Source organism: Phoenix dactylifera, chromosome 8, assembly GCF_051530095.1.
Source record: "Phoenix dactylifera cultivar Ajwa chromosome 8, Ajwa_hap1_PhDact_Kaust_v1.1, whole genome shotgun sequence".
Classification (NCBI taxonomy): domain Eukaryota; kingdom Viridiplantae; phylum Streptophyta; class Magnoliopsida; order Arecales; family Arecaceae; genus Phoenix; species Phoenix dactylifera.
Window position 1 is genome coordinate 13,131,065 of NC_143197.1, and position 25,172 is coordinate 13,156,236.

General features: G+C 38.2%; 2 long non-coding RNA genes and 1 pseudogene across 3 annotated transcripts; 2 read left to right on the forward strand and 1 right to left on the reverse strand.

Moving 5' to 3' along the window:
• Nucleotides 1–6,273: 6,273 nt before the first annotated feature.
• LOC103705597 (scarecrow-like protein 3 pseudogene) lies at nucleotides 6,274–8,978 on the forward strand (annotated as a pseudogene). The gene has a single exon (XR_015967991.2). The product of XR_015967991.2 is annotated as a scarecrow-like protein 3 pseudogene (transcript).
• Nucleotides 8,979–16,369: 7,391 nt separating this feature from the next.
• On the reverse strand, nucleotides 16,370–21,191 carry LOC113462618 (uncharacterized). Its single transcript, XR_003385379.4, has 3 exons — nucleotides 20,037–21,191; nucleotides 19,747–19,870; nucleotides 16,370–17,499 (listed from the first exon to the last, which is right to left on the reverse strand). It is a non-coding gene; the product is annotated as an uncharacterized LOC113462618 (long non-coding RNA).
• Nucleotides 20,932–22,962, forward strand: LOC148702677 (uncharacterized). The gene is made up of 2 exons (XR_015967992.2): nucleotides 20,932–21,027; nucleotides 21,185–22,962. It is a non-coding gene; the product is annotated as an uncharacterized LOC148702677 (long non-coding RNA).
• The last annotated feature ends 2,210 nt before the right edge of the window (nucleotides 22,963–25,172 follow it).

Sequence of the window (25,172 nt, forward strand, 5' to 3'; positions counted from 1 at the left end):
TACATACATAGACATACATACATACATATATATACATGCATACACACACACACCGGAGAGAGAGAGAGAGGGAGAGAGCATTAATTGGGGGTTGAGAGGGTGAGTAATGTGAGATTGTAAAAAGACATAAAGCACCCTTAAAAGTTACAAAAAATAAGGGTATTTTTTGTCCAATAAAAAATGGGTAGATTGATAACTTACCATAACAGAGAGTAGGTTATCAACCCCCATATATATATATATATATATATAAAATTGAACATCTAAAAATGCAGAACTGTTTATTAATCTTTACCTGCATAGAGGACAAATTTTATAGGTTGATAAAATTTAGAGTGGAGAGAGAGAGAGAGAGAGAGAGAGAGAGAGAGAGAGAGAGAGAGAGTAACAATATCATGCTGCTGAACTTAGTTCTGTCCAATGTATCTGTTCTAAATTAATCATACACACCTTCCCAATATGGTGTTCAATATTTTCACAACAACACAAGAGTAATTACAACTGTGTTGGTCCATAGTCATGCAAGGTTGTCATGTTGGTCTTTAGATCAACATTTGTTCTTTTTTTCTTTCTAAATGTCAGACTTGGATTCCATGTAATGCCAACCCTCTACTTGTACCTTTCTTACCTAGAAACAGTACCTCTACCACATCAATTTTGACCACCAACCAGTGAGGCTACAAAATTAAACAAAGAAACACCTAGCTTTTCCAGTCCACTTCGGAATATCCTTTGCACAAGATGATGCCAACACTTGGAACATCTCCCCCCTAGTTGAGTACACTTGTTAATCGTTCACTCTAGGCACGCAACAAGGGCATATGTCCAAAGACAAGTTGGGTAAAGGATAGTGCTCCAAATGAGACTTTGTCTTGCCCGCTCCACATACAACCACCATCTCCCATCTCCCATGCTGAACCCAAGGGGTTCACACCTCAAGCCTAAACTCCATGCTCCCTTGGGCTGCCCTTCTTTTTTTTTTTTTTAAATACAAATAAGAAAAATAAAAAGTAATACATCACGGAGAGCAGTAGGCAACTCCGCTTCTTTTGTAGATGGTCCTCCGAGTGGTTAACAACAAAAGAAGCTATCAAATCTACTACGTCTCTTTCCTGCAAGACACGCCGAATATAGTACAAGTCTGATCAGACCGCTCTCAACTCTACCTCTAGTACGATGTATCAAATAAGTGGCAACCCTTTTAGGGTCCAAGCCACTGACGATGAAGCCGCCCCTCCTTCTACCGCCCCTGCAAGACGCGTGCTCCCTTGTTTTTGAACGGTATTGGTATAGCAACACCTTGACGACAACATGCGCCCGTGACCAACCACAGTAATCTTTCCGGCGGTATAAACGTACAAGCCAAAAACTCCTATCAATCTCCTCTTTTATGTCCACCTCGATTGATTTGATTTGATCTTCCTCGTTCTAAAAAGCATCCAAATCCCCAGAAAAAGTGGTCCGTTTCCGGGGTGAAACCTTTCAAATCTTGAGGTAATCTAATCCTATTCCTTTTGATATTGGGGTCTTTTCGTCCTCGGCCTCTTGTTCTTAGCATCGTCCACTAAAAGCCAAGAGAACGGAATAAAGACACAAAGATGGGACAAGGAAATATTCTCCGCTCCGAGGCACCGAGACCCGAACGGGCACAAGCTTGGAAAACTCTCGCCCTCGTGAACGCCCCCCACTAAGCTTTGTACGGTCCGATGCGTTTTTTATTTAGCGATGTGGGCAGCAAAACAGTGGCTTTTTTACAAGCTTCCATTCAGACAAAGGGAAAAAAAGTCTCTTTGGCTAATTATATATTTTAATTTGACAAGCCAAGCTCATTAATTAATGTAAACTGTGTATTGGATGGAGAGGTGAATAGTTTGATTAGGGTGAAGATGATTGAGTTTTATTTTATGGCAGGCGAAGACGGGTGGAAACTGAAAAACCATCCGGAAAAATAAGTTATTTTGATCAAATTTGCCGTTCTCAGAAAAAAAAAAGAAGCAAATTTAAAAAAGATTTTGTTTGAATATTTCTATAAAATTAGACACCATTCATTTAAGCATGGTTCTGTATAAAATAAATAGTATCCAATTTAAATGATGCAGCCTAAAAGTTAGCATTTGGACTGAATTTGGACAAACTCTTAAAAAGTACAACATGCGTGGACTAACATATCTGATTTCTACAGAATTTTCAGCTCAGTTCTATAGAAATATTCAGACTGATTCTTTTTTTTTGGTTAAATTGACTATATTTAGAAAATGATAGAAAAGGGATGGTTATTTTGATCAAATGCACTTATCTCTAGAAAAAAAAAGAAAGAGATTCAAGAGTCCTGTTGAAGCAGAGTCAGAGAGAAAACTCTCAGACCTACTTTGCAAGATTCTCAGAGGGATAAGAAAGAGAGCCAATTAGAGCCAGAGAGAAAGCATTCCATATATTTCCATTTTTTCCCTTCTTAATTGCCAAAGAGGTGGATTAGTTAAAATCTCATAAGTCTATTTTATCTTTCTTTGTTTTAAAGGTTGAGAACGAATCTATAAAACAGTTGCTCTACAAAAAATTCATGAAAGCAGAACTCAGAATTACTTCAAGTAAGGCCAGCATAGTTTATTCCTGACATGTTCTTATGTTTTATCCCTTCTTCTTCTTCCTTTCAATGTACACAAAGTTCCTCAACCTAAAGTTAGTCCAATGTTGTATTTGAAGTGGTGGATAACACTTTTTGTGATGTGATAATAGCAAACATTTGGGTGGTAAGTACCCCTTTTTTAAGCGGATTGATCCTATTTTGTAACGGTGGGAGTCATTTGTTAATTTAGCATTGTTATCATATTATTTTATATCATATTACAATTCCAAAGCTAAGTTCATATCAATAGTCATCTAAGCAATTATTTTTAATCAACTAGAATGATAGTGAGATCTAATAAACATACTATGAAAGTATTGCACCTTTCTTTTTGTATCTCTGAAATATACCATATGAAGATAGATATATACAAAAGGTGTACCTGTAAAAAGATAAAGACAGTGTCTATAGATCATCTAGTAAAGCATACAATATGGGATAGAAGTCCAATCATACAACACTAAATAAAGCAGCCCAATACATTTAGGTATCACCACGCTATAGGACAATTTAGTATGACATGATAGTTTATAAATTTGATGGAATAAGGAAAGTGTTGGAATCTTGCTATAGTTTTAAGTAGATGTATCAATGTATATGTTATAAATGAATTAGAACGATAACTAAGACATCGTGGTCTCATTCTTTATGATAATCTATAACAAAAATTTTATATAATAAATTTGTTGTATCAAAGAAATGGTTTAGGATTGAAAGTAGAAGCTTATTCATATACTCGGTTGTGAAGTCTTGGAAAGTTATTAAAGGCTAGAAACACATTCAAAAGCAACATAACACTATATTAAATAACTAATATTATTTTTGTAATGTTGCAGGCTAAATGGGATTTCTATGTCATAGATCCAAATGTTGATTTCAAAGCATCACTAGGATGCCAAAATGTTTAGTTAGAAACAATGAAGGAAAAAAATTTAAAAGGAAAATATTAGCTAACTACGTGCTCAAGCTAACATATAGAAAAGTCTTTAATACATAAGCATATTTTTCCGCATGTTATGGAAGTCAAGTCTATCCTTTGTGATAAAATAGTGACATATCAATGATATAAATTTGGACATACCTAAAAAGCCAATTTGTATCAAGTAAGACAATCAACTTATCATTATGTACAAGATACATGAGAAGAAAATGACACAGAAACTATACTTGGCCAAATGAGTATAGCTCTTTGACAATGAAGTGCTTGTAAATGTTCTTGCATAACATATTCATATCATTGGAATTTTTGCAATCTTTAAATATGTTAATTCCAAAGCATCTTTAAGATTCCAAATTCATGAAATGTACAAAATATTGGACGTATATACCTTTCCAAAGGAAAACAATGATGAACTATGTTGTTGTGGTAAAATATTAGAAAACATGAGTGTAATTTCTTGAGCCAGTAACATATTTAGGTATGCTGCTTCAAATGCTATGAAAGTAAAAAATATCCCTCGTAGTACGATGATAACTTGTTACAACTGAATAAAGCATTTTATGAATGATATGAAATTGATGTATCTAGAAAATTAATTTGTATCAATTAAGATAATCAACTTGGCATTATGACCAAGGTACAAAACAAGAAGGATGTAGATGCTTAGCTTGACCAAAATCATGCAAATATCTTATAACTAACGAACGTGCACAACATAGTTATATAGTTGGTATATTTTGTATGTTGTAGATCATATATATTGATTCCAAAGCATGTAATTGAGATGCCACATCAATGAAATATTAAAAATACTGATCAAATATGTGCCAGAAAAAGAGACAATGGAAATTTAGGTTGTCATGGTAAACTATTAGAAAAAGTACTCTTCTTATCCAAATTCTATGGAAGTCAAGTATATCCTTTCTAGTATGACAATTACTTGTTATGTATAAAAAACACTGTATGAATGATATGAAGATAATTTAATTAGATCATTAATTTGTGTCAATTAAGATGATTAGCCTATCATTGTGAACAAGGGATATAAATAAAAATCGGCAGACACCATTTACATTTGACCAAATAATTGCAAGTTTAATAATGGAAGTTATTGGAAATGTTCTTGTGAATTGCATTCATACGATGGTTTATCGAGAAGTTTAATCAAAATATATTTGCATGAGCATATACATATAGAGGTGGACCTAGCGACTACATCAAACGTGATCATGTCAAATTTAATGGACATTTAGGGCGAAGATCAATATCATTCCCATAAATTAAAAATTATATATTTACAAAAACCTATGTATAAATAAAATTGTTTTAAAATAAATATTTTTAGCACTCTAATATGATATTTTAATCTAGAAGCAATGTTATAGTCGAGTAGTTGCAGCCCTCCAATTCATTCATCATTTCTTCACTCGACATGTAGTAGAGTGAAAGCTCTAAGCCAGTGAATGAAAAATATCCCCCTTCATTTTATCTCGATGTGGATTTATTAGGTTATTTTAAAACGGGATGCAATTTGATGTGGACTCAAAAGAGTCCAGACACCAAAATACCTAGCTGGCACCAAATTTCTTGCCAAAAATCAGTAGAGTACTGGTCTTTTACTCTCTCAAGCTCTCTATATTGTTCTCTCTGGCTCTCTTTCTCTCTGTCTATCTCTCTGTTAGACGGAAAAGGGTTCTTTAAGTTCGAGAGTTTGGAAAGGGGAAGCATCTGGCCTTCACAATGGAGATTCGAATACATGCCATTGTTGTCTTGCAGACCACTATTAATCCGGGAAGGAGGTTTTGGGCATGTTGTAATTATGATGTAAGGAGTTTGATTTTATTTGATTTGCTGTTGCACTGGGAAGGATAATGACGACCATTTTTAATTTTTATTACAAGTTGATGGAGTTTGCAACTACTACCAGTGGTTGGATCCTGAGCGGACTAGACGTGCATTTAAGATAATCAGCAAGCTGCAGGAAAAAAAAAAAAAAGATAACTTGGAGGCCGCGAAGCGAATGGTCCAAATTGAGAAGAAAAAGTATAGAATGAGATAAATCTCTACTTAAAAGTCATCTTGTTGAGCTAAAAAGCCAATTTGTGTTAAGAGAAGAGAGAGAAAGATGCAACAGAGGCTCAATGCATCTATTTGTCAACCCTACTTACCATGCCAATGCATTGACTTCTTGTAAAAGTTGTTCATGGCAATGCAATGGCAGTGTGTTCAATTCGAAACCATGTTCTGCTTGTGCTGTAAGGGGATTGAGGTGAAGTCAATTACATAACAAAACCACTCTATTTACAAGTCAGCTGTTAAGATGTGGATACAAAGCCTGCAAAATGGCTGTCAGCTATTTACGAGTGTACGTTCAAGTAAAAAAGTCAGGGGTTGCTTGCCTCATTAATTTACCAGTCATTCCTTTGCCCTCCGTGTTGTCACAGAGCGATAAAAAAAAGTGGTCATAGGTGGTGGTGAAACGAAGAGCCCTCTCCCCAAGGTTGCCATCAGAGGATGTTAGGGGAGGCCATGGCCATGGGGGCCACCCCACCCCCCAACCCCAACCTCCTTTGTCCCATCGCCTTTAACCTAAGAGGATAGGGACACCTGGCGTATCCATCCTGCGCGCAACGCGACAAACCGGTTTGCTTGGAAGCATTCAAGGAGGCTCCTTGCAAACACCCCCCACCCCCCTCTCTCCTTAGAAGAAGCCAAAACCCAGACGAGTGGCATTTTGTTTTGTTAGGGACTGCTTGGCCTCTGGTGGGGATAACGAATAAGGAGGCCACCCTTATTCCTCCCCTTTCCACGCCAAGACAAAACCTCGAACTAACGATAATAGCTATAAACTTGAGTCAGTAACGCCTAAAGAAGGAAAGAAAAATTAAAACAAAAAGAGAGGAAGTGGAAGAGGGGGAGGAAGGAGAGGGGCTCTCTCCCTCTCGCAAATTCCGTATTCCTCTTGCGCTACAAAGTGATGAGGACAAACGGGCTTCGCTTTTGTCGCCGGCCGCACCCAAAACGGAGCCCTTCCCCCCGTTTCAAAAGCCCCGCACTTTGCCTGTCGCTGTAACTCCACATTGGGTCGTTGCCTCCGAAGCGGTGTAGCCCAAAAATTGTGTGGTTGGGAAAGCGGAGAAAAGCGAGGGATCTTAGCATATCTTCAACGGAGAGAGACAGGAGGAGCGTGACCTCTCTCTCTCTTGCTCTTTTACTTCCATATGGAAGGTTGATGAGATGCCCCTATTTGGAGATTTGAGAAGTCCTCCAATTCCTTTGATTGGGAGAGATCCCTCTGTTCGTTTCTGCTGTTTTTGAGAAAATTGATGATTGCCTATCTTGGGGTTTTGGCTCTTTTACCATTGCTGAAAACTTGCAACCATGGCAGAAACCTTTTCTGAACTTTAACTGTTTCTTTTTCTTTACTTTCTTTTGCTCACTTTTCTTTTTTTTTCCTTCTTTATCTCTCCAAGTTGTTGCTTTTGGGTTTGTAACTCCTATCTTCTCTCAAGGTTGCCTCTTCCTACTTCCTTCCTTCCTTTCTGTCTTCATATCCAAACGCAGCCTCCCTTTCTTGATTACTTATTCTCAAATTATGCCGCTGCTGCTCTGCTAGCTCTGTTTTTTTCTCCGTGTTTTTCAACTCTACGCCAAATAGAAGTTGGGTTTTGAATCTTTTTGTTTAATTGCTGTCGCCGCCGTGGATGGCCGGCATGGCGCAAGACGAGGCCTCGCCGTCGGCGCAGTACTTCTCCTCAATGTCGCTCTCGCCGCCCACAACCGGCTCCCCTTACTTGCCGTTGCTCCGCGAGCTCAAGTCCGAGGACCGCGGCATGTACCTCATCCGGTTGCTCGGGAACTGCGCCGACCTCGTCGCCGCCGGCAAGCTTGCGCAGGCCGACGCCTTCCTCGAGCACATCTCCATCTACGCCTCCCCCGACGGCGACTCCATGCAGCGCATCGCCTCCCATCTAGCCGAGGCCCTCAGCCGCCGCATCCTCCGCTCGCTGCCTGGCGTCTACCGCACCCTCCTCCCCGCTCGCGCCGCCGCCTTCCCCCTCGCCGAGGCCGTCACCGCCCGCCGCCACTTCTTCGACCTCTGCCCCTTCCTCCACATCGCCTTCGCCGTCTCCAACTGGGCCATCATGGACGCCATGGAGGAGGAGAAGATGATACATATCATCGACCTCCATGTTTTCGACCCCACCCAGTGGATCTCCCTCCTCCAGGCCCTCAGCAACCGCCGCGGCGGCCCGCCGCACCTCCGAATCACCGGCGTCAATGAGCACAAGGAGCTGCTCAGCTACACCGCCACCTGCCTGAACAAGGAGGCCGAGAGGCTCGACATTCCCTTCCAGTTCAATCCAGTCGTCAGCCGGTTGGACAATCTGGACATCGAGAGCCTCCGTTTGAAGACTGGCGAGGCGCTGGCGATAAACTCAGTCCTTCAGTTGCACTCCTTGCTTACCACCAATGATGAAGGCCGGAGCTGTCGGATAATGCCAATGCCGGCGATAAATTCAAACATGGCTCAGCTTCATGGTGTGAGCCAGGCGACGTTGCGAGAATTGCTCGAAAAGGAAGTTATCAATGGGTATACACCGAGCCCGGATTCGTTGTCGCCGCCATTTGCTCTGGCGCCAGCGCCGAGGATGGAGAGGTTCTTTGCGGCACTCCAGGCCCGGTTGCCGCCAAAGGTCATGGTGATCACAGAGCAGGAGTCCAACCACAATTCACCCATGATGAATGAGAGGTTCACCAAGGCACAATATTTCTATGCAACACTGTTTGATTGCCTGGAGTCGACGCTGCCGAGACACTCGGTGGAGCGGATGAGGGTGGAGAAGCTGTTTGGAGAGGAGATCAAGAACATTATAGCCTGCGAGGGGTTGGAGAGGACGGAGCGGCACGAGAAGCTGGAGAGGTGGGCGCAGAGGCTGGAGCTGGCGGGGTTCAGCAGGGTCTCGTTGAGCTTCGAGGTGCTCCTGCAGGCGAGGATGTTGCTAAGGAACTTCGGCTGTGAGGGCTACATGGTGAACATTCACAATGGCTGCATCATGATCTACTGGCAAAGTCAGCCCCTTTTCTCGGTTTCAGCTTGGGGTTGCAGGAGGTAAAATTGATTTTTTTTTCCTTTTTTCTTTCTACCACCTTGTTTCCATGAATATTTTGGTTTGGTCGATCTTTCCTACCATCTTTTGCCTATGTATAGAAAATTTCCGCCCTTTTAAATTCACACCATTTCAAGAAGAGTGTTGTTTGTATATTGACAAGATAGTCTTGTTATGTCCTATCTGAAGTTGATACTTTGTTTTTTTTCTTCTTGGAAGTATGGAGAATGTGAACTTGATCAGTGCTGTTCGGTACTTTGATGGAATGGTAATATATGTTCTTATTGGGACTCTTGCAGCTCATACTTCTAATATGAATTTTGTTCCTTCTTATGCCTTTCATTAGATTTTTGGAAATTGCAATCTGCCATCTTTGTACTCAAATTCTTGTTCTGATTCCCATGAGCCTTGTTTTGAATCCAATGAGTAAGTTTTTCTTGGTTTTTGGCATGGGATCTTGGTTTCTTGTGAGATGGCAACTTGTTTGGAAAGTCTTGATTGGTCCACTCTTCATTTTTGTTTGCTTCTGTTTTTTCCTTGCTTGTTTGGTGTTCTGTCAGCATCTATTGAAGCTGCTTGATTGTTTCTATGTGGTTTTTGGTTCTCTTCCAGCAGTTGGTGAATTTGAATGTCTACATAATGGTCTCCTAACATACTTGGTTTAGTTGCATCCGAGAAAACTATTCTTGAGCTTGTGCCTTGTGGCTTTTATGTGTCATGACCTATTTTTGCTTTGAGGTTTGCAAGTGCACTTCTGTTTCTGCTTATTGCATTCCTAGAATTTTGTCCGCACAAGTGATGACATAGTCGCAAAGACTTCGTCTTTATTGGTTTCTGAAGTTACAGATAAATGACAAATTTCAGAATTTGTTGATTTAAATTTCAACTATAATTAATGGGGAATAAAAATGCTTATAATACCCAAAATATTGGGGCAATGCTTTCGTATGATCAATGCAGATGTTTAAACTTATCTAAACCTATAGGGGTACTCATCTACCTATTTAAAAGAATCCAAGTGCTTCTGATGTAAACAAACAAATAGAACTTTTTTTTTGGAAAAAAAATTTAAGACTGGCGATTGCCCAGATTAATAAGTTCACTTTGAAACTGATAGGTCCATTTAGAAGACGTGGAGCAGTTGAGATGTGGTACCATCAATTAAATTGCCTATAAATAAGACTAGAGAGAATGCTTACTTTACAGGACCGCTAATGGGTCTGCATGTATAAGAATTTCATGGAAAATAGATTGTTTAAGTGGAAGCCTGGATAAAGCAATCTAATATATCAGACATGTAATTATCGAAGAAAGTAAAAGAAGGCACCACTAACATGAACTAGTTATGTCATATTGGCAACACCCTTCTCTCATATTTACTATCTGATATTTTTTTTGTTGTTTGTTGAACAATGGAGGATGTGACATTATGTTGGAATTAATGCTTATAATTCTATAAGTAAAGGGCTTTGATGTCTTCTTGGTTGTCCTTTTACTTTGAAAATTGTTCACCCTTTCACTCATCATCGGACTTGTAAATTTAAAAATGTTTCATATATGTCTTAAAAGTTCTTGTTTAAATTTACATGTTATTTTTCTTTGCTCTTCCTTTCCTGTGGGTCTCAGTTGCATGCAAGTCAGCGGCTCTAATTGGAAAGTTTTGAAAGGTCTATTCTTAGTTTGTTTGTTTGTGTTTTGTCCTTTCATAATTCGTATTCTGTCATCATGTATCAATCTTAAATTATGCATTTGGTACCAGTTTCATGGACAACTGGGTTGCTGTTTCTATGTGTTCTTCGTTCTATGCAAGCAAATGACAAAATGAAAAGTGTTTCTGATCTTCTTCTGCTCCACTTGAACATATTTTGCATGTGAGAAAAATATGTTGATCTTCTGCCTGTGGCTTTCTTGGTGAAGACCCTTCCCTTTCCAAGTTATGTTACCTTTGATACACTTCTGCTTGAGAGTTTCAATCTTTAGGTGAGAGTCAGTCTTTATTAGCTTAATAGCTTAATAAGAGTAATGTCAATAGCCCTCCATGTTTCTGGAAGCTCTTTCATGTATCATCACTTAGGTTATTTCGAAGTATCTGAGCTTCCAGGAGAACTTATCCTTTTTGCTTAATGGGATTTAGATGGATATGATTTCAACAATATGGGATTTTGTGCTTCTAAAACTGGTGGTGTCCAGATTGACAGGTTGGTTTATGTTGAAGTAGAACAGAGCAGTCAAATATAATGGACATGAAATCATCAGCCTATTAGGCACAGTACTAGATGAGGTAGGTAGAAGTTCTAAACTAATGTGCATGTGCTCTACGGGCTGCAAAAATATCTTTGCGAGAAACATTTTGGATTTTTGGATATATCCGAGAGGATTCTGAGAAGGGGAGAAGATTTGAACTGAAAATACAGGTTAACAATTGTATAAATAGATGGAAGTTTGTTTGTTTGCTTCTTTCGTTGTGTGGTAATCAGAAAGTTTGTTAAAAGAGAACTTGCCCAACCATAAATGCATGGGTAGTTGGATAGTTATTGTTGGTCATTGTTTTGTTTGTTTGATAATGGATATATACTGAATTTTCCTAATTTTCATTAGAAATGAACCGAAGTTGGAAGACTAAGTTGGCTTAAAGCATTTAACATCATGCCATTAAAATAGTTTGCATTAAAACATTTCTTTTCCTGAGGTTATAGGGCACAAGATTGGGAACAACAATTTAATGCATCTTTCTTTTTTTTCTCAAGTTTGTTGCAAGATCTTGTTGGGTCCATTATCCTAGGAATAATAGGGGTCCAAGGGGGTTTAAATGTTGTTGTTCTATCATTCTATGAACAGTCATATGAAGGTAATTCAATAAATACAAGGCTCAATTTTCATGTAGTCAGCTGCTATAAAAGTGATCACAAGTACCGTCATCTTCTTTTCTCTGTGGTAAAATTGTTTCTCCAAGATTTCCTCCGCTGTCTACGTTATCATCACTTCTTTGCCAAACCTTCGAGATGAATTTTGGATATGGTTTTCTGTTGCATGAGCTTATGCCGACCAATAACTTAGATCTCTCTATCTACCAATTGATCTCATGAGTTTCATGGCAGGTCCATATCAACCTAAATCTTCCTTGACTAGGAATATAACACCAATTTCTAGAGAACTAGCATCAGATTGATAGCTGATCATAAAATTTATTAATCCTTCCACAATTTTCTTAACTTGTGCTTTATTTTGAATCACATATTTGATGAAAAACAGAGATAATGATGATGATGTCGACATAATGAAATATTACTGTGCTATTATGGTATTAATAGGATGTCATTGAGTTGAATAAATGGGATAGTCAATTAGGAAATCAATTCTTAGAATGTTTAGGAAAAATAAATTAGCTGCTTGAAATGCAGGGACTTTAATAGTTAAAACCTATACACTAGTGGGCTTTGCTGAGAAAAAAGATTTAAGAGAATAGGTGGATAAGAGATAAATAAAGACGAGGATCAACCTTAAAAGTGCCTACGTCCCAATATTTTCAAGGAAAATCTCCATAAGCAAATTTGGATGGAAAATGGCCGCCTTACTGAAAGGACTTCGTCAGGTTGAAACAATACATACAAGCAGAGACTTAAATCGCCGAGATTCGGTGTTTAGTGATAGAAATGAGATGGCTGAAATAATACTTCACCTTGCTTTAGCATATAATTTATGCAAGAGCAATACATTTTAAAAGAAGAGATGAGGATTTAAAGGTTCTTTAAAGTGGGGCTAACAGAGCAAATTAGTTATATTTTTAGAAGAAAAGATAAAGGGACTTGCATGGGTTGATAATTTCAAGAGAAGATGTTACAAGTCAATAATTTCCAGAGAAGATGTTACTATGCAACATATGTTAGCGATTTATGAAAGTTTGTCCTAAGGAAAAACATAGGTGAATGCTCGAGGAGTTTATAAGAAGTTGGTGTGACATTAAAGGGAACCAAGAAATCATTTGGAGATAAATTTCAAAAGATGGAATAAAGTGTAGCCATGCCAACTAGATGCTGGACCAGATATCTAACAAGCAGAAACACGCGAAAAAAAAGTAGAGAGATTTTTTTTGGCAAAAAGTACTTCCAAGGAAATATTTAGCTGAATTGATGAGGTTCGAAAGATTGTCATGGAAACTCAGGCTTGCTTCAAGCAATGACAAAGGAATAACATAGGAAATATAAAGCAGTGATAAGAGGCTGAACAAGCAATGCAAGAAAAAGATTGCTGCAAATGATGATTTATTTGGTAGATTAAGCGCTAAAGAGGGCAAAAAAAAGCATCTATAAAGCTGACAAATCAGAAGACTCCAGGATAGATGGATAGATAGATACAAAAACATTACGAGATGACTCTTTTTAGTTATGACACCAAGAAAGCGCATCATAGAGAAATTGTTTCATAAAACAAATCAGGCAGTTTTATGTTTGAATAATGAGGTGAGACTCAAGGAAACTAAGGTATGGTTGTGAAAAACTAAGGAAACTATATTGACAGCAGATGGTCATGAAAACATGGTTGTAAAAAACTATGGAAGCAAAATATGTGCTATAACGAAGAATGAACAATATAATAGCCAAGTATTCATCTATGAATACATCTGCTATGCCTATTCTCATGTCAAGGAAGCAAGGCCCCTAGTACCAGTCCCTATATAAGTTGTATAACAATCTAGATCTTCAGTGAGCGCCTTAACTGGATATTTTTATAAATTGATAGAAAGGACAACCCTTTTCGAGCTGAAATATCATAAAAGTAACCCTGTGAAAAGAAAGATTTATGACCACACAGACAACTCTTCAACCGACTTCCTGGAGAGAATACGAAAGAAGGTGAACCTAATGGTTGAAGAAAGGTAGCGAGGTTGTGGTGTTTAATAAGTGTTTGGTATTATTTTTTATTAGCCGCAAGCATAAACATGGAGTATGGTATGATCTTGTGGCAATAGATGCCTGTCACCTTCTATTGGGTTGTCCTAGACAATATGATAAAGGTGCAATGCATTACGAGAGGAAGAACACTTACTCATTGTCATGAATAGGATCAAAATTATGTTAGCACCATGTAAGGAAGTGATATCCAAACTATAACCTGGGTAAGATGGTATCTTTGTTTTGCAAACAAAATTTATTGAGTCTACTAGTCTAGTTAGGTTATTGTTTTGGGCTATGAAAAATAGTAATATTCCAGAGATGGCTCAATCCATTATTCAGGAGTTTGCTAATATCCTCTCGGAGGAGTTACCATTTGGGTTACCTCCATTTTGAGATGTCCAATACGGGCATTGATGATTTCAGGAGCTAATCTTTTGAATTGAACCCATTATTAGATGAGCCCTATAGAGCATGCAAAGTTGTTTGGGTAAGTGAATGAGGTTTTGAAGAGAGGGTATGCTTAGACTGTATGAGGCCCTGTGCAGTTCCAACCATCCTAACACCTAACAATGGAAGCTGACATACATGTGTGGATAGCAAGACCATAAACAAAATAATGGTGAAACATTGTTTCCTAGTTTTGAGATTGGATTATATGATAGACTTGTTGTCTAGAGCTAAGGTATTTTCTAAGCTAGATCAAAAGAGCTGGTTTCAATAACAAAGGTTAAGGCTAGGGGATGAGTGCAAAATAGTCCCTAAAATATGTCAAAATTTGTACAAATGACTGATGATGCCATCCTCATGAGATAGGATGGCTGATTAATGCATGGGCTATGTTGACCTTTAAGGACATTCGCTACCACTATAACTAAAAGGGTATGTAAGAAGTAAGAACTATGAGTGCAAACTAAAGGATAAAAAAAGTAAAGAAAAATAACAGAAAGATAAAAATAGATAGCTGCAAGATAAAATAGAAATGTTGATCATTAGATTGGTAAAGGTCTTCTCTCAGAATTATAACTTCAATATTTATACATCCTCTCGTTAATCATTAAACAGTTGTCCATCTTCCACATTGATACCTGTCATTCCTAGTTACTATCACTTCATCCATTTTCTCTTGATGGTTGCACCAGTCAATTCTAATATTTCTCCACTTTGCACATCTTAGCCTTTTAGCAACCATCTCTGCATGTCCTGCTCCTGAGCTTCCCCTGTGTGAGACCGACGTCTTAGCACTATACTTGATCAGCCTTTTAAATCAATATGTAGCCTTTTAGGTAGGTTATACTCACATTTAACTTATATTCATGCCTTCATTGGACTCCTAACTTGTGCCCAGATTAGTTACTCAAACCTGGTTTGATCAGCTTTGTTTAGATGCTGCTCGGCTAGTTTAATATGGTACCATGTACTAATTCATTCAATTTTTTAATTATCTTGCAGCCTTCCTCAAGACGGACCACATCGCATCATCTTAGCCTTGGTGCGAGCATGATGCAAGAAGTCCTATCTAACACTTCAATATAGTTAGTAGCCTCGATGCTGTTCTTGTCAGATCAAACCTGAGCACTTGGCCAACTTTTCATTTAGTACCACATAGAATAACTAGTAAGAGGTAGATGGATTGATATAGATAATTGGGCCCAAAAGTTAATGGCTTAAAGTTTTATGTTCAAGGCCGTCTCTTAGTTGGATTATGACTCTTCATTGCTCCCCAACAAAATTAACCTGTTGTCCAAACATGTTGAAGTATTACTTGGGGATCCATCTTAGAAATTGAGACAGTCATTAGCAAAGCAAGAGTCTCACTCTAAGAGCAATCAATCAAGGATCATTGGCTGCAAGCCTCAACCCATTCTCTATATTTCCCTGCTTTGAATGTTTAACTGAACAAAAATAGATGTCAGTTTAAGTTAAATGAAAAAAGCCCAGACTTCCTCCACAATTAAATCCTCTTATTATGCATAAGGCCGGGATTAGAGATTAGACTTGATGAGGGAATAGATTCTGTAATTTTGGGCCTGAAATGAAGTGGTCCAAACCCGACTACTATAATTGCATGATCATCTGCGATTCATGAGAAAAGTTGTCTCATGTACTATGGCAAGACCTATGCATCATGATCATCATGCAATACATGGATAACCGTGGCTATAGAACTAAATCTCTATGCTTTAGGCTTGAATTAGAGAGGATCCTGACTCTAAGAGGGAAAGGGCCTGATCTATATATCTTGTCTCTGCGTCATAAACAAGCTAGCATTGTGTTAAACAAGTGCAAAGAGTAAGGTTAAAACAAAAATTCCAATCTAATATTATTCATTACATGTACATCATGATGAAAGCTCTTGAACTTCCAAGCCTCATCGTAGGAAGTTCCATGGCTTCTTATATGATAAGTAGGTGAGAAAATAGAAGAGTTTCCTCTTTAGAGTACTAACGTTAAAATTTCAGTGCTAGTTAATCTCTTTCAACCAATCATCTTCTTAAAGTCCTGATATGGAAGTCTAGCAGGTGTTTTTAAGAATGCTTGCTACGTAAATCTCACAATACTCATATGGCTGAGAAACTAATCAAATCTCAACCTCCTCTTTTTTCTATTAACCTCATGAAAATCTGTATTATTGAGAATAAGTAGATATTCACAACTGCTATTGCATGAGTCCTACACAAGCTTTCTAGCAAAATAATTCCACTCCATTTTACATTCGTGGGCTAGAAAAGGTCTCAATAATGTTATAAATAAAATTCATAATTATTGGTAAAAAAATCTATAATCAAAATCCACTAATTAGCGAGAAAGTTAATGATAGATATATTTGTATTACAAGAGCAGCAGACAATAGGAGAAAGCTCTGTCGGATAAAATCATCCTAGTTAACATGTTTCTAAGTTCGCTGCACATTTTTCAATCATAAACATCTGTCCCAACCTTTGTCAATTTTGATGTAACAGAGAATCACCATCCACCATCTTGTCTCTATCATCATGGAGAAGTCTGAACCCCGAACAACCAAACTCCCTGCTTGAATCTCTCTCTTGCTCTTTTCCTTGTAAAGAATTCTCCTCCAAGTTCATCTCTCATCAAACTCATCTTATCTCTATCTTTGTTTTCCACCTTCCTTACCTCCGGCTCTCCAGCCGAACTCTTCTCGCCGCTTCTTCCACCCCTCACGTCAGATCTTTGGTTCTCGATCATCTCATCAGCATGCTCTCTTAAAACTGCTTTGTCACTGCCATTGTCCCAAGGTATAATGTCAATCATATAAGATTGATTTTTGTGTCCATCTTGTTCTTCCTCGAACCGATAAAATACAACAACATCCTTTTCATCAAGCCCTTTCTCCTTCACAAATTGACTGCAGCACCAAGCATTGGCTACTTGTCCAATAAGAGTACCGAAACTTTCCACCTCTTCTTCTGATTATCTAAAACTTGAAGTGACGCCATTTTATCAGTATTCTCTACATCAGGGAAGTAGTCCAGGGCATGCTTCTTAGGGACCACAAACCTGTTCAGCTTTCCGGCGTCACTTAAGTGATGTCACACCCTGGATCTGAAAATTGACATAGCCCATAAAATATCGTGCCTTGAATTTTAGGACATAACACGGCCATTCTACCAAAGAGTACAACTCACGATAAAATGCAACCAACTATTACATCTCAGCTTCCAAATCTATCATTGACAAAATATAATAATTAAAAGTCTAATTTCATCATTCATTAAATAAAACTAATATTGGTTCAGAGCATCTAAATCCAAACATAAATACCAAATCCATAATCCTCAATATTCAAAAAATTGTTAACTACAATTTTTATAGTCAATTAAAATACTAAAATTCTTCTACAAAATCACTAAGCTTGTTAGCGCAAACTCCAAACTTGAACCATCCTTCGTTCTTATCAACCCTATTCGTCTGGAGAGAAAAAATAAAAATAGAGATATATAAGTGACACAGCTCGGTAAGTAAATCTTACTCTACCTTACTGGATCGAGCATAAGTTTTTCATATCAATGCATTATTTAAGAAAAAATAACAGATATTACAAAATAAAGTATTTCATAATACGGTATATTAAAACAAGTCATAAAGCCAATCATGCATGCATAAATCATTCATATTTCATAAATATGATTCCAAGTTCAATTTGCAAATAAATTTATAAATCATTTTTCTGCCATCTAGCTATATCATAGTTCCAAATACTCCTCACAGATATTCGTGCTACGGTTACTTTATACCCGTGACAGGGCCTGTGTTCATAATCGACAAAGATTCATATTTCGTATGCCAACTTTATATCTGCTGGCAAGGCTTGTGTTCATATGGATGTTAGCTTCGGATGTTGATTTTTTCTAATTATAGGAATCATACATAGCTATCTGAGAGCTTTTAGAAAACTTATATCTTTTTCCTAAAACATACATATAAATAGATGAAAGACACTAAATGATGTGATTAGATGCATATTTTATAACAAAGCTATTTTCATTAAAACATTTATAAAACTTTTTTTCATAATAAAGCATAATTTTTATAATACATATGCTGATCCATAATTTTAAGAAAAATATGATATTTCCACAAGCAAAGTTTATGCACGAAAAACATGATCATTTACAAAATAATAAAAAATGTAAAATCTACTTACCTCTTTTGTTTTAGACTGTCGTACTTCGCTAGACGACTCCGCTAGACCTATTTAACATATTAACAACAAAATTAATTTCTACTTGACGACTTTAATAAAATAATACGAGAAGACTTGATCGGACATACGGTGGTTTCAATAGGTCAAGTCTAGATGATTCGTTCCATAAATCGGACTCAATCAAGACAAGATCAGTCAATAAGATTCATCAATGGGTGTTTCAGGGACATTCATCAGGGTTGGAGTGATCAGTCTAGTAGGCGGCTTGGGCATTAGAACAATGTAGGGCATTTTTTCATGAATCAACTCAAGTTCATAGATCAGGTCGTCAGGACCTTGTACTGAGATCCATAGGTCTCCTAGAGAGAAAAAATAAGAGAGAAAAAGAGAGGGATGGGCTCTCTCTCTCTCTCCCCTTTTTTTTCTTCTTTTTTTCTTTCTTTCTTGGTGAATGGTGAGAAAGAGAGCGGACCAGTGGCTGTGATCATGGTGGGGGTTCAATGTCGGAGTGTCGGCAATGCAATCAGAGGTTCGACTGCAAGTGGTGGTAGTTGGCGGTGGCGACCGAAAAAGAGAGAGGATGATCAAAAATAGGGGTAGAATAGATGCGGTCTTGGATCGGTGGATTCATGTCTCTGTTTGCTCCTTGGCGGCTGGAGCTCCAGCATTGGTTAGAGGCCGACACAGGGGAGAGGCCGAGAGCTTCAGCGATGAGTGTTGACGGTGGCGGTGGTCGGAAAAGAAGCAAAAATGACCAGTAAAAAAAAGGAAAAAATAGTGCCCCTTTTGTCGGTCAATTTTCGATTGATTTTTGGGCTGACAACCATGATTTTGGGTTGTAGGAAGAATAAAAAGGGAAGGAGAGGAAGGACAGGTGTTACCTCGGCTCTGGTGGCATCTAGCGGCCCCGATTTTCAATGAGCACAATAATGGACAGCTGCAAACTTAATGGGAAAAAGGAGGAAGAAGGAGAGGAAAAGAGAAGGATTGCTCAGGATGGATAGTTTTGGAGGGAGAGAGCTCTTCCTTTATAGAGGATCCCTAGGGTCCTGGCGACCCTAAGACTCCGACTCCTAATTGGCACCGAAGGAGAAGAAGACTTCCTCTGGGAGTCTTCTACGCTTGGCCACTCTATAGGCCAGGTCTCAGCTTAGGCCGATCGAGTGGATTGGGCCCCAACTGGGTGGAGTAGAAGTGGACTAAGTATCCTCCTTAAAAGAATTTCGTCCTCAAAACTTAACCTACCTTCATTCTTTAACAAATAAGGATACTTAGTCCACTTCTACTCCACCATACTTTCGCTGCACGACTCTTAACAAAATCAATTCTTCTAAAGCTCAAAACTCTAGACCGATTTGTATTAACCCTAACTTTCTCATGATAAAATTCTTAAACAAAACATCTATAAGAATAACTTTCTTAAGAGAGATGGCAACACATTAAGGCTGATTCAATTGTTCAGATATACATTTCAAAGAGGTATAAACTTAGAAGATGCAAAGGAATAGTACCATGGTGGCTGGCGAACAGAATTGACCAAGGAGGGCTTTCTTGTGGAAAGGGAACGATACTGTATCCAGCTTCAACTGCCTTGTGAATTGGGATGGCGTGTGCAGGGGCAAAAAGGAAAGTGGCCTAGGCATAAAGAACATTAGTGATCTCAACTCTGAATTGTTGGCCAAATGGGCTTTGAAGCTTGTTAAAGGTTTGAAAGGGCCATGGAGCGACCAAAGAAAAAATGCTTATTATGCAAAAACAAGATTTGGTATTAGAGTGAGGAGAACATTTACGAGGATCTCACCTATTTGGAGGGACACCGGCAAAAACCTGAAGGCATTCTGGACTCGTACTTCCTTCAATCTTGGAAATGGGGAGAGAATTAGATTCTGGGAGGATTCTTGGGTTGGCCGCTCCCCACTGGCAGCTATGTTTGTTGAGGTCTATGGAAGAACTGTGAAGTGTATTGCCTCTGTTGCTTCCCATTGGAGTTGGAGGAATCAAGGATGGTCTATAAGTGTAGGTGGTCCGCTAACACTGCAGGAATTTAATCAATATGAATCTCTCATCCAGCTTTTGCATCCTTTCTCACCTGCTAGATCAGCGGACGAGCCGGTTTGGAAGCTCACCTCTAATGGTTCTTATTTCGTTAATTCCTTCTCTATAAGTTTCTGAACTGTGGAGGCTAACTTTGGCCATTTCATGGAGTTATTTGGAGAATAGCTGCACCTGAAAAGGTGAAAGTATTCTTGTGGTTGGCCCTTAAAAGTAGGCTTCATACGGGTGATGCGTCGTAGAAGAAAGGTTGGAGAAGAAGCTTGTGATGTCCGCTCTCTGGAGCCATGCCGGAGACTATATCCCACTTGCTGATCAAATGTTCTTTCGCTAAGAGCTTATGGTTGCCCTCAAAACTCAGCTTAATATTAGAGGTTGGCCAAAGGATATCAAGGATTTATGGGCAGCATGGAGGAAAAGACGAGTCAAACGCAGCTTAAGAAAAGGTTGGGACCAGTTGGCTGGCACCTCTGGCCGGAAAGGAATTCGAGAGTCTTTCTTCAGAAACAATCTTTCATCAATGTGACCCTGCAAAAAGCCCTGCTCTCTTTTACTCAGTGGGAAAGCTTGCGTGCTGAGAAAACCAAAGACAGCTACCAAACTCTGCGGGGCCTTCTTTGCTCCCTTCTGATGAGATATTTCCTAGGCAACTCTTATTGTTCTTGGTTGTAACCTGTTGCTTTCAAGTGTTCACCTCTGCTGGTTGTTCTGCTACTCTGCAATCTTGTTCTTCTTGCTTTGTAAGTTCTGTTCCTTTTAAAAATAGCTGGGGAAGCACTTTGCTTCCTCCATTTCCTTCAAGAAAAGTATAGCAGCAAGCAATCATCTGCAAAAAGTGACTTACTTGATTGTTGCTCATATTTTGTTTCTATCCATGAACAATTCCACTTTATCCAGCCATAAAGATTGCTATGGTTAACATCTCGGCACACAGGGTGAATAAATAGGGAGACAGAGCAGCCTTGATGTAGGCCCATGTTAGACTTAAAGAAGATAGGAGGGGAATCATTGACTAGAACTGTCAAAGTTGGATTCACAACGAAGCCTTCTGTCCACTAGATCATCTTGTCCGGGGAACCAAAGTGACAAAGGGATGCAAATAAAAATCCCTAGTTTAATTGCCATCAAAGAATTGGAAGCACTTGCCTTTTACATAGAATGAACTGCCTCCTGAGCCAAGATGACATCATCTGAGATGCTTCGACCTGAGATGTAAGTAGCTTGCTCCTTTGATATCAGCTTAGGAATCTCTTCGAATTCTCAGTGTTATACTTTTAGCTACTAGCTTGTATATTATATTGCACAGATTGATTGGTCTATAGGGACAAAGGGGAGTAGGATTGCTGATTTTAAGAATCAAAACAACAAATGTTGCTTTCCAGGCACCTAGCATATGCTTGCTATCAAAGAATTGTTTCACTGACTTGGTAATGTCATCTCCAATTACATTCCAATACACCTTAAAGAAAACTTGGAAGGAAGCCATCCAGGTCAGGAGATTTGTCAGTTGCCAAGGTCCACAGTGTTTCCAAAACCTCTGAATTGGTGACAGGTGCTGCCAAGGTCCACCATCTTGCTTACCGATTGAATATTCTTCTGTTTATTGTAGCTTCGTGGAAGAAGCTAGAGTTCTTATAACCTCCACTAAGCCACTGAAAACTTGATTTTTGATACCAAAAGGTTTCTGCTATTTTAGAAGTTTGTAATACTCCGCATTTTTTGATCTCAAGATTTGAAGTCTTCTTTAATGCTAGCCTCCCTACTTCTGATTCCTTCTCCTGCATCAGGCCAATCTCCTTTTCTGGAGTATTAGCTCTCTGAAAAAGGTTCCCAATGCAGTTCCTGTTCCAATGACTCAAAGCTGCCTTAGTATTTCTGAGTTTCTTGGTTATTTTGGATATCAGAAACCCACTGACAGGAGTACCCCAAGCATTCCTCACCACCTCCATGACACACTATAGGATCGCCAAAAATTCTCGAACTAAAACGGTGTAGGACCTCCTTTGATAGGATTTGTTGTGATAAGAAGAGAACAATAATGGGAGCATTTTGGCGCCTATGAGAGGGATTTCCTTTGTATCCCTCCTTCTGTCCCTTAATAAAAGGGAGATAGTCTGCATGTTAGCTATTTATTGGAGATTTGTAACCTGTAAAAATATTTCTTGTTTATTTGGAAAATCTTATCTTGTCTGTTGGATGGTTAGCAATCAACCGAGATTGTAGATGAAGTTTTTAAGCTGGCAAACGTCAGCTATGATAATTTTCTGGAACACTTATGAAAATTTCTTATAAAGTTAACATGTATGTCATGTTTATGTTATCATACGATAGAACCTTGTAGGCTGAGTGTAACCTGTAATGATGTGTTTATAAGGAGGTTTTTTTCATTTATGGATATAAATATTTGCACGTTTGTAATAAGATCTATAAACATTCTTTTATTTTCTTGTAAAGGGAATTTGCAGTTTCTGATCCTTATTTGCCAATAAAATTTGTAAGACTGCCACCTTTTATGTGTCTTGGTTCACCTTCACATCAGGCCTCCCATACTTCCCTCTGATAGGATGCTTCTCAACTGAAGTCCTTGAGAAAGCATGAAACATTTGGGGTATGTTGGGTTGTGAAATGTACTGTTTAACATCCATGCCTTGGAAGCTTCTGTGGATATTTCTTTATGCTGGGATTTTTCTTGTCTTCTATAATTTGGATGTCATCTTTGCTCTGGTAGTTTAATTCCTGGAGAAGATAATACTTGTCTTTGTTCTTGTAACTCTGGTTTCTTTATGCTTTACTTTTTCCTTTCAGCAACTACTTTTCTTTCTCATCATTTTACTGCAATTTGTCTGAAGTAAATTTCGCTGCCACTGTATGGGCTAAAGAGAATGTGTCTACCCAATATCATTTTAGATCAGGACCGTTAAACTTCGCATGTCTAGATTCGCAAATGGCTAGGAAAAGAGTAGCTTCATTGTATAAGAGTACCTAAATGGTTCCAATACTTGATGGAATCAAATATTTATTTTCACATGCATAACTGAAACTTTCTGCCACAAGTAAGAAATAAATGGATATATCATATGGGCATATGCAAATAAAAGTTTACAGATGACATATTGTCATGAGAATCATGTAAATTCATGTTAATTCACAAAGCATTTTATTTAAGATAGCTCGAGTGCCAATTATGTAAAGTACTAGTTGGCAGATGAGTATCTGAATAATTAATTTCTAGCTTCCCAATAGATTTTTTTTTCTATCATGGGATTGGTTCTCATTTCAACTCCTATGATTTTCTAGTAGAATGACTGCATTACTCCTCTTATAATCTTATAATGGGCAAAATCTTATTAGTACTTAGATTCTCCTAATGCTCTTTGCCATAATGTTCTTTGCCATAGTAAAGTTTATCTGCAATCATCATTGGAAATCTGCTGAGGTCTCCCAAGATTTTTACAGTAGCAGTGGTAACCTGAGAATGTAGTTTCCTATGAATATAATAAAAGAAATATATTCTTTTTAATACTTTCTCTAATCTATGAGAATCATCAAACTTGATGTAGACTATATTAGCCACTATGGATATCCAGAAGAATCATCAGATTTGATATGGATCATTTTGGCCACTGCGAGTATTCAAAGGGATCACCAAACTTGATATAGGACACTTTGACCACTACAAGCAGGGCTGGGCAGGGTCTAGGAGCGAGATCAGCCATGATGTGGACCATTTTGGCCACTACGAATATGGGTGGACGGGGTCCAAGAGCAAGATCCATCACATTGGAAAACCAAGTTGTAGGCCAAATTTCCAAAGGCCATAACTCAGTCATACGACGTCCGATTGAGATAATTTTTTTTAAAAAAAATTAAGTAGTTTTTTGGGATCTATAACTTTGGGACAATCCCCCAAGGATTAAATTAGGCCAAAATTCCACCGTTTGGGCCTTAAAATAGGCTAGTCAAACTAAAAGTTTCCTTTTCAGGTAAGACTTTGATTGGATGTAGCTCTCTATCCAAGAAGAATCAAGTGGAGTGATAGAAGGCAAAATTAATATATAAGTCAAGATCTACTTCCTCAAGAATTTTAGCTTTTTCTAAAATATTCTAAATTTTAGTTTTTTTTAAATATTACTATTAGTCATATTTGTTTTAGAATATCTAGTCCTATTCAAACTAGGAGAAGAATTCAATTCAAATTATGAAAGGAAGAACCTTACTAGTGTTATAAATAGGAGCTATATACCTCAGTTTAGGAGAGGTTGAGAATCAATGAAAGAAAAGAGAACTTAAGCTCTACTTTCGTGATTCTTCCATTTTCTTCTAGTTTTCTTTTGAGATATTTGAGTTGAGCAGCTTGAAGAAAATCTTCTTCTCTCCAATCAGATCAGGTTAGTATAGAGCATGCTCTTACCTGGTGGAATTTCAACTTGATCTAATCAAATCAAGTTGGTATTAGAGATTCGGTCTGCTATATCTATTATAGCCTTAGTGCATGGCCCAAATGCGTGAGTAGTACAAGTAGTTAGGAGAAAAGCTATTTGTGCTTAAAGTACATTGAAGGAGAAAGATGAGTATAACTGCTAGTTCTATCTTGATGGATGATGATACGATAGAATGATGCAGGAGCACGAGCTCGAGTCAAGATTGACGTACGTCAAGTTTGGATCCTTGTCTAGGTGTGCCTGAAAATATATTGGGTTCATGATTTTCAGCATTTAATTATATTGGATTGAGTCTATTTTATTTGAGTCTATTAGGTCACATTGAATTATTTTATTTTGGGTTTATTTGAGTTCTTGTTTTAGACTTGTAATTTGCTAATTTGTGTTTGATGATTGGGTTCATGTAATTAAGTGCCAAATGGCAATTAGATGACATAAAGATC